This window comes from Ictalurus punctatus, chromosome 19 (assembly GCF_001660625.3).
Source record: "Ictalurus punctatus breed USDA103 chromosome 19, Coco_2.0, whole genome shotgun sequence".
Taxonomy (NCBI): domain Eukaryota; kingdom Metazoa; phylum Chordata; class Actinopteri; order Siluriformes; family Ictaluridae; genus Ictalurus; species Ictalurus punctatus.
The window spans coordinates 27,858,470-27,871,908 of NC_030434.2; the positions used below are offsets into that span (position 1 = coordinate 27,858,470).

At 42.9% G+C, this 13,439-nt stretch overlaps 1 protein-coding gene across 1 annotated transcript in view; it reads left to right on the top strand.

The window, feature by feature from the left end:
* The first annotated feature begins 13,054 nt into the window (after nucleotides 1-13,054).
* Nucleotides 13,055-13,439, top strand: part of cmah (cytidine monophospho-N-acetylneuraminic acid hydroxylase) — a 58,700-nt gene continuing 58,315 nt past the window's right edge. The window contains exon 1 of the mRNA XM_053688036.1: nucleotides 13,055-13,189. The gene's annotated coding sequence lies outside the window, so the exon portion shown is untranslated. The remainder of the gene's footprint in view (nucleotides 13,190-13,439) is intronic.

Consider the following 13,439-nt stretch of genomic DNA (forward strand, 5'->3'; position numbering starts at 1 on the left):
TTCCACTTCCGCTTCCGCTTTCTCTCTCTCTCTTTCTCTTCCCCCCCCCCCCCACCGTCTCCCGGCACGCGCTCAATGAGGAACGACAACAACCGCGTCACCACTACCGCCCTCTACCGCAGCGGAGACAGACATTATCTGGGTGATGGCTCCTCTGTACATTTCTTTTATCAGACTGGTGATGTTAAATACTTCTACTGCTCCAGGAAAGTCTTTGAGGCATACTCTGCAGAGGGCCTTCTGGTCATCTGTGCAGGTTCTGCCACCAGCCACTAAAACAAGGTGGATTGTTGTAAAGAAAAAATAACTCTGTTGTGAAACACAGCATTTAAGGTCTGTGCATGGCACGTCTGATTGCAAGCCAAGCACAAGCTTGGATTTTGGTAAACAGTTACAAATCCTGTGTAATACTGTTGTCCATGAACCTCATTCTATTTGTGCTGTGCTCTCTCTCTCTCTCTCTCTCTCTCTCTCTATATATATATATATATATATATATATATATATATATATATATATATATATATATATATATACACCATTGTGGAATTGTGTACAGACTTTGTTTGTTTTTTTAAAGTTATTTGTCTGTTGTATTTGTAAATATGTTTTATCTTGCTTGCATTTGTAAATGTTTTAAAACTCTTGTCCTTATTTGCAATACATTTTCAATATCTTACTATAACACTGCATATATTATTTAGAAAGTTATTTTAATTTTGACAAACTGTGAATTTCACGTTCTCCTTTAACAGTTAATTTTACACACTGAAAGTATATCAAAATAGTAAATGTTGACAATGCCTGTTTTTAAAAAAGTTACATAGTTACAATATGTAACAGATGATATAATTTAAAAAACTAAAACATGATCAAAACATCAAAATGTTGATAAGATGCCAACTGTTAAGAAAGTTTAAAAATTAGGTTCATAGATTGAACACTAGGTGTCGCTATCACATAAGAATGAATCCGAAATTACGGCTGTAATGTTTACAATCTACCGGCAGCAGCAAAGACACAAGAAAAGTCCAGTGGGTTTCTATCGTCATTCCTCTGTATATCTTTTGACTCTCTCCAGATGTTCCATTGATGTGCTGATGGTCCACTTGGGTTGTAGAGGAAAGGGGTCAGAACCAGCACTCAGCTTTGTATCAGTTGTTGTGGGATGATTGTGTTGAATGCTGACTTGAAGTCTATGACCAGCATCATTACACAGATGTCTAGACGGGAGAGGGTGTAGCAGACATAGCATCCTCTGTTGAGCGTTTGGAAAATACAAAGCAAATGCAAAAGAGTACTTATGAGTATGAGCCTCAGAGTCATTTCTGAATTCAATTACAGTTTTAACTTAAAGTCTATTTTATCAAACTGAAGTTATTAACTGTTCCATGATGGAGACTTCACGGCAAAATGTTCGTAGCAATTGGAAGAACATTCACAGTCATCTTGATGGTTTCTGTGTGGTATCATCCACAGTAACCTCATTGATCTTCAGGCGGTCCATGATGGAGGGCATCCTCAGCATCAGCAAGTGATTTTCAGGTGATGAGAACTCCAACCAGAAGTAGATAGATAGATCGATAGATAGATAGACATACAGATAGATCGATAGATAGATAGACATACAGATAGATCGATAGATAGATCTAGAAGGAAGTAGGGCATCAGGATGGATCAGGCAGGTCCGGAGAGCAGAAGACGTTCTCAGGGGTATCGTGTCGCTCGACAGGGAGATTTTGAATTTTACAATCTTTTATTTTATTTTATTTAAACAAAGTTCTCCCTCCACTACAGAGCACAGAGCCTCCTCACAACACCACACTGCCTCGAACATCTCCAAGTCCCCCATACTCCTGTAAAATTTCAAATCAATCAGAATTCTTGATTTGATTATTCACAACTCTCAGGGACCGCAGTCCCATACATTCTGCCGAGTCCTCTGCCCGTGACAGGTCCGTCCCTGTGATGTTCACCAGCTGCCGGAGTGTCACAGTCCCTGAGAGTTTCGGCAGGTTCTTAAGGAAGCTCTCCTCCACCATCTGTGCCCCCATGTACCAGCATGTATGAATCTTTTCTGTCCATTCTTCTGCTAGACCAAAGAAGAACTTAGAAGGAGCGTGCATCTCATTCATGCTTTTAAAGCGTGAGCGGACCAGCGCCCCCTGTGCTGTGATGCCCAACAGGTCATTCATTATAGCTTTTTTACTTCTGAGGGCTTCAACGTGCCCTCGATCTCCTGTGGAGACTGGAGTTCCACTATTCCAGTCTCCAGGGCTCTCAGAGATCTGATAATGTCTCTTGTGACATTAAGAGTGTACTGTTGACAAAATGCTTTAATTTGAGCTTTAGCCACATCCCACCACTGTTGTATAGAACTAAAAGCCACCTTCTCTGATTTAAAAATGTTCCATAAATAAATAAAATATCTCTAAAATTAGTATCCTCTAAAAGTGCAGTGTTAAAATGCCATTAAGCACTCTTTGGTTTTACATTTTCTTTACTGATGATACACTGCACCATGCTGTGTTCGGAGAGGCCTACTGGAACAATAAAACATTTAGTAAAAAGTGCCAGCTGATGTTTAAAACCATAAAAGCGATCCAGTCTTGCCAGGGAGAGTGTGTTGTCTATGGAGTGGGCCCACGTGTACTGTCTGTTTTTTATTTGAGGTTCACGTGAGGTTCTGTATGGTTCCTGTCCAAGTTATCTGTTGTGCAGTTAAAATCCCCACCCAGAATTAAAATATCGGCAGTGTTGCAGTCAGCAATGACATTGTCTAGTTTATTTAAGAAACTCATTCTCTCCACTGCACTGGTGGGAGCGTACACACAAATACAAACAAAACTCTCATTCTCATAAAAAGCTCTTACTTTTAAAAGCCTCCCATTTAAAACCTCAATTACTGTATAAGAACTGGGAGTAAAATTGTGAGCAAACAGCAGGGCAACCCCACCACTAACTGATGTATTATGACTTAAAATTGCCAGCCCACCCCACTCCTTCATCCAATCAGCAGTATTGTTGACATCACTGTACATTTCCTGTAACATAACTACATCAGTATGCTTCTGCTTCTGCTCTCCGGACCTGCCTGATCCATCCTGATGCTCTACTTCTGGTTGGAGTTCTCATCAGTTGGAGGTCACATGCTGCTGCTGAGGATGTCCCACATGGTGCAGACTAAAGATCACTGAGATTACTGAGGACGGTTCCACTTAAACACCATAAAGATGCTTTGGACCTCAGGTCATATGAACAGTTATGCTATGATAGCTTTAACACTACAATCACCACAAACAGTTCTGCACTCGAGTCTCCATCAGTGAACAGTGGAGAAGTTCAACACAACAGACTTCCTGTAGAAACTGTAATGAATTTCCTGCTTACACAACTGCACTACTTGAGCATGTAGTATTAGCACATTTATAGAAGGGGTGTATTTATTTATAATCGCACTATCCGGTGTCACCCAGATGAGTACGGTTTCCTTCTGAGTCCGGTTCCTCTCGAGGTTTCTTCCTCATATCGTCTCAGGGAGTTTTTCCTCACCACCGTCTCCTCTGGCTGCTCATTAGAGATAAATTCATACATTTAACATCTCTATCCTGAATTTATATATTTCTGTACCGCTGCTCTGGGACGACGTCCACCGTTAAACACGCTGCACACAACACTGAACTGAACTGAAAAACTGGTTTTACAACATATAACAATGTGTATGTGGCTACTGGTACATGGGGATATTCTATGAGACCTTTTAAAAGGCCTTTTAAACCAACAGTCTGAGGAAACGAGTGAATAGTTTCTTTTGTTCTGTTTGGGGCTTTGTTTCATACATACCATTTCTATAGGTCAGACATCCATTTATATTAATAAGAAGAAGAATAGTAAGAGGAGGAAGAGGAAGAAGAAGAAAACTTTATTTTCCTCCTCCAGACCCATATGGGATTCCCAGGACCTGAGCCGCCATGGCAGCGGCCGGCCCAGAGCCTCCGAAACCCAACTCCCTTCAGCTGAGAAGAGAGTGAGCCGAGAGCCGAGCTGCTTAATTGTGGAGCGTTCACAATGCACACAGTCAGCCCTCAAACACCTGCCACGTCACCTGATGCCTACCGATAAGGTAAGATAAGATGAGTGGAAATAAAATACACAGGGATCTTTTTAATCAGAAAATAATCAACTTCATGGTGGTGTGATAAATTGGAGTTACTGCTACTATAGAATATATTTACAAAGGGGTAATCAATATGTGTAAGTAATATTTGGATATATTAATAAAGTATAATCTGTTATGTGTAAACAACATTTAGAATTATTACTTAAAAGCATAATCTAAATCCAGAGTGTAATTTTTGATCAGGTTATATTCTAAGTGTGTATTGAGTTAGATGAATTCTGTGTCTTACTGAACAGTAATTGTTTTCTCTATCAGCCCGTACCTTTCTGCACAGCAGGTATAATCTAAAACTATAAAACACTTTTTAATCGAGTTACATTCTAAGTGTGTAAATTTAGACCCTCGTGTTTTGTCTAAAGCAGCTTTACTCCATTGCAAACTGTGTTTTCAAAGCCCTTTAAGCTCGCATACCAGTGACAAAATTACAGATAAGACTTTTGGGAGGAAGAGTACCAGGCTGCGACTAAAATCATTGAGGGTATGAGGGTATTTATAAATAATTATGGGACAAAGTACAAAACCCTGTCCTGGTCAAACATTTAAGAAAATACAACTGACAATGTGTCACGTCTCGTGACGTAAGGAAGATAGGACAGATGCAGTTTGACAGTTTTATTAAATAAGAGAGACACAAGCAGGTTAATCCAAAACGTGATCCAAAAACGTGATCCAAAACATGCAAGAGGTCAGGCGATCGCAAACACTCATAAAACAGGCAGGAAACTATGTCGCGGTCACGGAAAACAGGGTCGATATACAAAACGTGAAACATAAGCTATGACTATGAACTGGGAGCGGAGAAACCAGCGTGAACTAAACAGACGAATCTAAACATGAAACATGACGTGGACAAGAACTATGACTGTGACTGTGACTGTGACTAACTGTGGTAAAGAATCAATACTAAGGTTCTACTATATTCTACTGTACTATACTCTACTATACTCTACTATACTATACTCTACTATACTATACTCTACTCTACTATACTCTACTATACTATACGATACTCTACTATACTATACTCTACTATACTATACTCTACTCTACTATACTCTACTATACTATACTATACTCTACTATACTATACTCTACTATACTCTACTCTACAATACTCTACTCTACTATACTATACTATACTCTACTATAGTATACTATACTCTACTCTACTATACTATACTCTACTCTACTATACTATGCTCTACTATACTATACTCTACTATACTATACTATACTCTACTCTACTCTACTATACTCTACTATACTATACTCTACAATACTCTACTCTACTCTACTATACTCTACTATACTATACTCTACTATAGTATACTATACTCTACTCTACTATACTCTACTATACTATACTCTACTATGCTATACTATACTCTACTATACTATACTCTACTATACTATACTATACTATACTCTACTATACTATACTATACTCTACTATCTACTATACTCTACTATACTATACTATACTCTATCTACTATACTCTACTATACTATACTCTACAATACTCTACTCTACTCTACTATACTCTACTATACTATACTCTACTATAGTATACTATACTCTACTCTACTATACTCTACTATACTATACTCTACTATGCTATACTATACTCTACTATACTATACTATACTCTACTATACTATACTATACTCTTCTATCTACTATACTCTACTATACTATACTATACTATACTCTATCTACTATACTCTACTATCCATTGTTAAAAGCACAAAAAAATCAAACTGAGTGGAATTGAATATAACTAAGTCATCATGAAGTCCTGATCATCTCTTCTGATTGTTTTTAACTGTACTCCGTGTTTCTGTCACTGCTGTTAAAAAAACTTTAATACTCATTTAAATAATGTAGTTAAATATTATAATGTTCAATTTACTGATTTGTTATTATAGCACTGTATATTTTAACTGAAACCTTTTCTATCAAATTCTGTTACATGATCTTAAAGGTGCCACATTTATTTTATCAAAAATTGTAGATTCATCAATATGTTTGGATCGTGTTCCAATAGAAGTGTGTTTGGGTCCTGTCCCAATAAAAGTGTGGTTGGGTCACGTTCCAATAGAAGTGTGTTTGGGGTGTGTTTCAATAGAAGTGTGTTTCAGTCCTGTCTCAATAGCAGTATGTTTGGGTCGCGTTCCAATAGAAGTGTGTTTGGGGTGTGTTTCAATAGAAGTGTGTTTCAGTCCTGTCTCAATAGCAGTATGTTTGGGTCACAGTCCAATAGAAGTGTGTTTGGGTCGTGTTCCAATAGAAGTGTGTTTGGGTCGTGTTCCAATAGAAGTGTGTTTGGGTCGCGTTCCAATAGAAGTGTGTTTGGGTCACGTAAAAGTTTTCTTTATAACCCACCTTGTGCTTCATGTAATGATACACCTGTGTTTTACGGTTTACTGAGAAATGTTAGTGTGTAGCAAAACATGAATCCAACCTGATGGTTATGTCTCACACACACACACACACACACACACACACACACACACACACACACACACACACACACACACGATGCTTCACTTTTTGCGTTTAAATACAACAATGCTAACAGAAACTGATCATCTTGTCTTCTGTGGAATGAGCAGGAGCTCTGTTCAGATGTCCAGCTTCAGTCCTCCTGCAGAACCCCTCTCCTTTTTTCAAGTTCACTTTAACCAGTGTCCTAATGTAGAACTCCTCTTCAGCACTGAACATCAGATAAACCCTGTGACCCTCAGTTCCCCGTTCTCCTGTCCTCCTGATTCATACCACTTCCTCGTGTTTTTACTCTTCGCTCCCCCCTCCCCCTCCCTCTGCCTCGTTCTCGCACTACGCAGTACCACTGATACCAACCTTAGAATTGTGGACGTGTTATGTGTGTGTATGATTTGTGTAATCCTTCTGTCAAGAAATGAACAGATAACATTTATTGGCTACATTGTTGAGACAAACACTGTGTAAAACATTTCTACAGTCCTTCAAGGCTGTATGAGGACATTGTTCTCTTTTACTGAAATAAAGACCAAAACCATCGGGGTTATTCTTTGTGAAGACTGAAGTGATGATGCGTCTGAAGAAAATGAAAAATTTTATTACACAGCTTACTTTCCATACAAGGTACTTTAAGGGTAAAAAAAAAAAAAAAAACCTTTTTAAAAGACGGTGTTTTAAAAGAATCGTGTGTTTTGTTTCAACTATAAACAAGTTTTTGGAAAATGGTTCCCTAGCGAGGATACTTACACAGAACTGTCGCTAAATACATAGGTTTTTGTCTATGGTTTGCCATCACATGTCCCCACTGGCTGACAGTCAAGTCGTGTGCATTTATGACCTCTGATACACTGTTTGATCTGAATGTGTGACCTTTCCTGGAAGTTGTCTGTCTGTGGGAGACAGAGAAGTGTGATTTCTGGGGGTTTTGCTGACTAGAATGTTTACAAATGTGATTATGTTAACGAATTAAGGGGAGAGTCGTGCATCTCAGTGTTTAAATAATGATTGTGATGTTGTAGTTAAAACACAGAAGAAAAAAGTTAAAGAAAGAAGTTAAAACACACACACACACACACACACACACACACACACACACACCCCGGCATAAATTAGGTTACCTACAGAACTGTTGGCCAGGGAAGCACAAAGGGTCATAAATCAGCACACACTACTCTGATTGACAGTTTGACAGAAAGTGTATGACATAACTACTGCTGCTGTTATAGAACCAATCACAATCCAGAACTCAGCAGCAAGCTTAATGTTACACACTCAATAAAAGGCTTATAACATGATATAACTACTAGCAGCTCTGACAGTAGCGCAGCTTCACATCACGGGTTTATCATTTTTATGGCATTTAAGAAGATGTCCTTTTCCAGAGCAATTACAGGGCAGGGGCAGCTTAGCAGTGCTGGGATTTGAACTCACAACCAGCCAAGCAGTAGTCCAATGTCTTACCCACTGCCGTATTATTATTATTATTATTATAATTTATATATATATATATATATATATATATATATATATATATATATATATATATATATATATATATATATATATATATAATAAAGACGTTCCAGTCAACTGGAAATGTTATGAATCAGCCTGGAACTGGACGTGTGTCTGTATCGTCTCAACGCACTGTGAAGAGGACGGTGCGAGTGGATAAAACATCTCCAAGGATCACAGCTGGAGAACTGCAGATGTTAGTTGCGTCTTGGGGTCAGAAAGTCTCCAAAACTACAATCTGAATTCACCGACATCACCACAAGGTGTTTGGAAGGGTTTCAAGAAAAAAAGCCTCTACTCTCATCCAAAAACATATAGAGGCATTCATATACTAGGAGACATACAGTATTCAATGAGAAGTGTTTAATGGCCTTTCTGGACATTAAAGGGCAATATAATTCACCAGGTTCTTCTTTTTCCATGTAGCTTTGGGTTAGGTCCACCCGTCGAGCATATGGAGTATCTTACAAGGTACAGCAATGTTGCTCAGCTTCAACTATTTACAATTTTCTATAGGAGGCTTCATATACACTGTTAGGAATAAGCTCAGTCCGGTCTAAGGACCGCAATCTGGATGATCACATGTTTTTTCAGAGTTGTTTATCAGAAACAACTGATATATTTTCAAAAAACCCAAATCACCAGTTAATATTTACTAAGGTTAGAATAAATCTGGGGGGAAAACTACTTTATTCATGCATTTTGAGAAATGAACAGATGTAATATAAGCATAACAAATAATAAAAAGAAATAGTATTTTACAGTAATTATTAGGGATGTGTCACACATCGTGACGGAGCAGAGATAAGGCGGATGCAAGCGCAGGCTGAACAGTGTTTATTTAGAAGACAGACAGGCAGAGAAATCCAAAACGTGATCCAAGACGTAATTCACAAACAGGCAAGAGGTCAGGCGATTGGCAAACAGGTATACACGGGGCTAGGCAGGAATCTAGGTCGATAACCAAAACAAGAACCAAACTATGACGATTAACTGGAAGCGGATATCCAGCACGAACTGACTATGACTATGACTATACTAACGCCAAACATACACTTCGTATTACTTACTACTTACTTAATCTTCCGCGTTGTGTGCTGGGAAGCGCGCGGTATATATGCGGACATGATTACCCTCGCAACTGCTAACAGCTGAGGGTAATCCGGACACACGTGACTTCCCAGCCAATGACGGAACAGGGAGGAGACATGACAGAAATAAACAAAACCCACGTGTCCCGATGTCCCTACGGTCAACAGCGGAAAAGCAGGTGCTCACGCATTCGCGCTTCGAGCACGCTGCTTCAAGGGGGAATCGTGACAGAGCCCCCCCTAAAGGCACTCCTCCCGGAGTGCCGTGAGTCATCCCATTTAATTGGTGGACCCGGCCCCCTGGACTGAATGTCCCAGGCAGAGCCAGGAAACTGCACAGTGTTCTTGGCGGCGCAGGGAAGCGGAGCAACATCCACAGCCGGGCAGGCAGGCTGAGCGAAGTCCACGGCGGAGCATGAAGGCAGAGCGACGTCCACAGCCGGGCAGGCGGGCTGAGCGAAGTCCTCGGCGGAGCATGAAGGCAGAGCGTCGTCTACAGCCGGGCTGAGCGAAATCCTCAGCGGAGCATGAAAGCTGAGCGACGACCTCAGCTGGACAGGGAAACAGAGCACTGTACTCAGCGGAGCAGGGAAGCAGGGCGACGTCCTCGTCGGAGCCTGAAAGCGGAGCGACGTCCCCAGCTGAACTGGAAGGCAGAGCGAAGTCCCCTGTAAGGCCAGGGAAAGGAACGTGGGTCTCCTCGACGCAGAATGGGGGAATGCTATCTGCCATGGAGCAGGAAGGCTGAGCGACGTCCACAGCTGAACAGGGAGGCTGAGCAGCGTCCTCAGCTGAACAGGCGGGCTGAGCGACGTCCACAGCTGAACAGGCGGGCTGAGCGGCGTCCTCAGCTGAACAGGCGGGCTGAGCGGCGTCCTCAGCTGAACAGGCGGGCTGAGCGGCGTCCTCAGCTGAACAGGCGGGCTGAGCGGCGTCCTCAGCTGAACAGGCGGGCTGAGCGGCGTCCTCAGCTGAACAGGCGGGCTGAGCGGCGTCCTCAGCTGAACAGGCGGGCTGAGCGGCGTCCTCAGCTGAACAGGCGGACTGAGCGGCGTCCTCAGCTGAACAGGCGAGCTGAGAGGCGTCCACAGCTGAACGGGGAGGCTGAGCGGCGTCCACAGCTGAACGGGGAGGCTGAGCGGCGTCCACAGCTGAACGGGGAGGCTGAGCGGCGTCCACAGCTGAACGGGGAGGCTGAGCGGCGTCCACAGCTGAACGGGGAGGCTGAGCGGCGTCCTCAGCTGAACGGGGAGGCTGAGCGGCGTCCTCAGCTGAACAGGCGGGCTGAGCGGCGTCCTCAGCTGAACAGGCGGGCTGCGGCTCTGGGGTCACTAGGTGAACCTTGGGCATGGGCGGAGCTTGGCGGGCCGTGTCGGCGGACTGTGGCGTGAGCGGAGCTTGGCGGTGCGTGTCAGCAGCCTGTGGCGTGAGCAGGGCCTGGCTGTGCGTGTCAGCAGCCTTGAACGGGAGCTCAGGGACTGGAGGCTGGACCTGGAGCTCAGGGACTGGAGGCTGGACCTGGAGCTCAGGGACTGGAGGCTGGACCTGGAGCTCAGGGACTGGAGGCTGGACCTGGAGCTCAGGGACTGGAGGCTGGACCTGGAGCTCAGGGACGTGAGACTTGACCTGGAGCTCAGGGACTGGAGGCTGGACCTGGAGCTCAGGGACGTGAGACTTGACCTGGAGCTCAGGGACTGGAGGCTGGACCTGGAGCTCAGGGACTGGAGGCTTGACTTGGATCTCAGGGACGCGAGACTTGACTTGGATCTCAGGGACGTGAGACTTGCCTTGGATCTCAGGGACGTGAGACTTGACTTGGACATCAGGGACATGAGACTTGACTTGGACATCAGGGACATGAGACTTGACTGGGACTTGGACTTTCCTGACTGGAGGCTTGGCTTGGATCTCAGGGTTGAGCTCTGTATGACGTTGCCTGTAGTAGTGGGTAAACGGCAGGGCAGGTTCGCCTTCCAGACTTACACCCCTGAGAAGTTGCTCTAGCTCCTCCTTCGCCTCCGGACTCCCGAAGCGCAACATGAAATCCCCCACAAACTGTTCTATACCGTCCAGGTTCCTACAGTGCTTCTCCAGTTTGAGCTGAACCCATTGACGGGCCGGTCCAAAGAACCGGGAACACATAAATCGGAGCCATTGCTTCTCCTCTGGCTTAGGGTCTAACAGACTGGTGAAGTAGTATTGACAGTCTACCAGGAAATACTCTGGGGCACCGAAAAATCCGTCAAATGGGTCCGGAAGCTCCATAAATGTCCATTGTGGGAAGTGAACGGAGTCCATAGCGGGGACGGTTGGCGTCGACTTCTGGGTTCCGCGTCTCCTCCGTTCTCCTGCTGCATCCATGTTTCGGCGGAAGATTCTGTCACACATCGTGACGGAGCAGAGATAAGGCGGATGCAAGCGCAGGATGAACAGTGTTTATTTAGAAGACAGACAGGCAGACAAATCCAAAACGTGATCCAAGACGTAATTCATAAACAGGCAAGAGGTCAGGCGATTGGCAAACAGGTATACACGGGGCTAGGCAGGAATCTAGGTCGATAACCAAAACAAGAACCAAACTATGACGATTAACTGGAAGCGGATATCCAGCACGAACTGACTATGACTATGACTATACTAACGCCAAACATACACTTCATATTACTTACTACTTACTTAATCTTCCGCGCATTCGCGCATTCGCACTTCGAGCACGCTGCTTCAAGGGGGAATCGTGACAGGATGCACTGAAATGAAAATTCGTGGCCGAAGCCAAAACCAAATATAATGAAAAACTTGTCCGAAGGCCGAAACCGAACACGTTTTTTCCATTTATTTTACCATTTTTTCACCATTGCATAAATTAAATAGTCAAAGTGTGCTTTTTACTATTTTGTCTTGCTTTTCAAAGAAAAAAATCAATTACAAAAACTACAATTTCAAAATATTTAACACTGAACATTTCCAGCAGGCACAGGCTACCAACAAGGCACAATATAACTTTAAATAAATAAATGAGTAAATAAAAATATTTTGATGTGGTCATCTTTGAGCCCCTTGAATAGCCGATGTTCGGCCTGTAACTGACTGCTGAAAGAATGGAACACTCTGTAGACTGGTTCTATTGGGTTCTATTGGGCTGATGATATTGGGGATATACACCGCTCGCGTCCCTGTACACCTCTCCGAGTGTTAGAGTAGATGTAGTAGAGTTAGATACGTTAGAGTTAGAGTTAGATACGTTGTTAATGTTCTGTTCCTTGATAGATTTAGTTAGTTTAAACTATAGATCAGTTCATTTAGTCCGCGCTGGTCTCTCCGCTCCCAGTCCATGGTACTAGTTCATGGTTCATGTTTCTTGTTTTGACTCTGGTTCCCTTTGCCTGTCTGGACTACGTTTTTTGGATTACGATGTGGATTTTTCTGCCTGCCCTTAAATAAATGCGTCTTTACCTGCTTCCGTACTCTACTCCCTTCTCGCGACGTGACAGAACACTCCGGAACAGAAACAAAAAAGTAAACATCCGAAGAGCTCGTAGCTCGTGCGCGTGTGCGCCCCCTCATCTCTCCGAGCGCGCTGCCGGAAGTGGAGGTCGTGACATTCGCACGTCTCACTCTGGTTGCTAGGCTATTTGGTCGCGTCATCAAACACATCATTATTCGGTCAAATTAATTCGGTCTTTTCACTTAAACACCGAAAAATGCATTTTTTTTTATTTATTTTTTTTGCTATTTTCGGCCGAATAATTTCGGTTGCCGAACATTCGGTGCATCCTTAGTAATTATGTTTATGATTGACACACAATAGCTTATGCTTGGCAGTGAGGTCTAAAACGTTTGATATTGGAAACAGGGTTCTTCAAATCTGCAGAGTTTAGCTCCGATCTCCAAACTTACCTGCCTGTAAGTATAATCCTGAAGCTTGTTCAGGGGTGTTTGATGAGGGTTGGAGCTGTAGATATGGACGTACAGTGCTCAGTTGGGTGTTTTATAGATGAACAGTATCATAAACAATGCTGTGGAATTGTTTCTCCTTTGATAAAGCAGTAAGTGACTTCGGAGCTGTAGTCACTCACTGCTGGAATAACATGATCGATCCGGTACTACATCTCTACACGGAAAGTCTAAGGAACATGAATGTGCAAAATGTTCC